Source organism: Chelon labrosus, assembly GCF_963514085.1.
Source record: "Chelon labrosus genome assembly, chromosome: 18".
Lineage (NCBI taxonomy): Eukaryota > Metazoa > Chordata > Actinopteri > Mugiliformes > Mugilidae > Chelon > Chelon labrosus.
Window position 1 is genome coordinate 7,243,769 of NC_140351.1, and position 3,262 is coordinate 7,247,030.

Below are 3,262 nucleotides of genomic sequence, written 5' to 3' on the forward strand. Positions count from 1 at the left end.
TATGCCTGATGAGTGTAGATCATGTGTTGGCATGAAGGGGCAAGTGCGGTGGAGACTCTGAGACGTGAAAGCTAAAAAAGAAAAGGAACAGCTGCTGACAGCCGGTGCCTCTGGGAGAATCGCGTGGAAGGAAGGAGCACAAAACGCGAGGCAAGTGCTTTGACATTTTTCCCCCCTGAACCAACATTTGATGACTTCTACCCCGAGCAGAGGACACTGCAGACGTTTTGGGTTGAGCCCGACACGCGACCGAACTCCCACCCCCCCCCCTTCCCACCCGCCCTGCCTCAACATATTGCACCTGTTCAATTATTTAGCCTCTACTCTGTGGTTCGGTGCTGAGCTGCAGTGAAAGCTGTACCTGCCGATTAGAGCGAGGGCTTGTCACCGGAGCCGGCCAGATATCTCCGTCTTGTCGTCTGAGGGAGAGAGACATGCCTTTGGCCACATTACGCAGGAGGAAATGTCATTACCTCATTGCAGGCTTGCCATTTCCAGCCTTTGGTCTCCCAGGGACAGCGAGGAGTTGTTTGCGCGACGAGGTGTGTGTGTGTGTGTGTGTGTGCGCGCCCAGCTAAGACACACACCACAGACGCACACGGCCTTCGCAGTGGAGACAGATTCACTCTTTTGAATCATCAATCTCAAAGGTTACCTGATTTCATAATGAATCACTAAAAGCACTTAAGCTGAAACATTTAGATTTTGTCAAACTAAATCTTTTCATCCATTTCCGAAGATCCATTAACTGTAGCTGATTATCCTTTGGAAGGCCAGAGAGGACTGGAAACATCTTCATTAAAACATAATTGTGATAACAATTACAAACGAATCGTTGCATTAAAATCATTTTTACAAATATGCATGAGATTAATAGTCAGGGGGGGTCACAAAATCTGGATTTTTTTAATCCACCTGCAGCACACGGCCTATTTTAGTGACTTAAAGGAGACATATGCAGTTCAGAAACACTCACAAATGTGAAAATGTTTCATACTCAAACGTATTTGTTGTTGCCGTCCACTAAGTTTTATGTTAATGGACATTTAACTTGTTGATACCGTCCAAAGAGTGCAATGATCTGATGATAAATCAAGCAGAAACCTTGAGGAGACTCTTTTCTTTTCCTCCACTAGGGGGCACTGTTGAAGCAAACACAAACCCAATCTGAGCGGTTTAATCACAGGCTGCCTTGGTTATATTTTCGGGGGGTTGTATCTTCTCCTGGCACCAGGAACTGTCGGAGTAGTGAGGTCTCCTTTTTCCCAGCCCTTCTATGTTTGGCCGGGGCCAAGGGCTTAGGAAAAGGATCAGAGATGGAGAGTTAGTACGCCGTAAGTGTATTTATGTCTCTGCGGGTTCGCGGTGGTATTTATTTTTTAACCAAGGAATATTCCACATTCGTCCCTCTCCCCGGAGATCCCACATCCAAAGTCCCGCATCCTGACGGTTTGTTTCTCGCCGGACTGCGCGTCTGTCCTCAATTTCAGGCGAAGATATGCAAATCACACGGGAGTTATTAATCGGGAACGTGTCACAGGGATTATGCAAATGACGGGAAAAGAAAGAGCGGGAGAGAGGAATCTGAGGGGAAGGGAGAAGGAAGAGTGTGGACGTCAGCAAACTCGTGTTGGCATTCACCAGAGGGAGATGGAAACCTTCTGCTGGGAAGGGTTTGGATGGAGGCTGTGATCGCGGTTCGCTTTGTTCTGGACGGTTCTGGGCTTGTCAGAGTAATGATGGGCCACACCGAGCCACATAACTCACCGGATGTCAATATGACAGCATGCACCAGCGTTATAAACCTGTGGAAACATTAAAAAAAATTGATAAAATTACAGTTTATTGTCTTCAAATCTCCCCTGAGGGCCTCAAGTTCTTCTGATTTTCTCTTGAACGTGCTACAGGAAAGAACTGGTGGATAGTGACTTGACTTCTCCATACATGAGATTCATTATCAAACAGCTGCTGGAGCTTGTGAATTGATATCAACAAGATATTAGACCCTTTAGCACTGTTTTTTCACAAGTATACAACGCAGGTGCAAGCTGTCCTATTAACACCTTCAATGCCCAAATGTTGCCAGGTAGTCCGTGCACTCCTACCAACACTGAGTCCTTCCGTGCTGCGGTAAAGCAGCTGCAAGCAGTGTTTTTATATTTACAACGAATCACATGATAACTAGGTGCGAAGGAAAATTATCACCCGACTCTTGGCGTCCATCGGCTCAATGTTTAGGTTTTTACAGCCTTTTAAGCAACATGTAAACACTTACACCGATCAGGCATAACATTATGACCACCTTCCTAATATTGTGTAGGTCTCCCTTGTGCCTCCAACAACAGTTGTGACTCATCAGAGAACGGACATGGGTCTTCTGAGGGTGTCCTGTGGTGTCTGGCAACAGGATGTTGTTAGTGGGGGTGCCTTTGTTATGGGGTGGGGGTGCCTGGTCTGGTCTAGGTGGGTGCCACATGTCTAAGTAACATCCACAGGAATGAATGCCAGGTCCAAAAGTTTCCCAGCAGAACATTGTATTGTCACAAGATGGTTGTTGTGGCTGCTCTTAGGTTCTGGGGGCTGCAGGCTGCTCCATAGATTTATGGTGGTTAATGGTTGTCATTGTCAAAATATGCTGAAAGGTAACCCCCCCCCCCCCTTTTTTTTTTCCTCCACAGATCAGCTTGGTGTCCTGTCCTTACCATGCGCCCCTGCATATCAACATAACAGGTGAACGTTCACAGCAGATTTAACCAGGCCCCCTGGTCAGCTGGTTTGTAAGGAAGGAAACTTATTAAAGAAATGAGGTTGTACAACATTTACACATTATGAAACTATATTTATATTTTCACATCTTTGTATTCAGTGAAAGAGACATTATATCAGTTGTAGAACTGTAATTAGTATTTTTTTTAGTACGAACATGACTTTTTAATGTTAAACCAAATGTGTTTTTTTTTCCCTCCACGAGCGCCACAGGATCCCCGCTGTCAAAGACGGCCGCTGCTCCTTAAAGCCCGTTTCCACTTGTCCCTAATCTACCTGTGGGACTTCACAGATTGGAAACAGATCACACGAGGAGAGCCCGGCTACCTGCAGTCATTCTTTCCCGCCCTGGTGGACGATTATTGGCAGGTTTTGGGGTTCCGCCGCGAAGGGTTGAACGAATGCATTTCTGCAGATGACTGTGAGGCAAGGAGAGATTGAATTCTCCCTCCCTTCCATCCGCAAGCGCGTGTGTGTGTGTGTGTGGCGGGGGGGG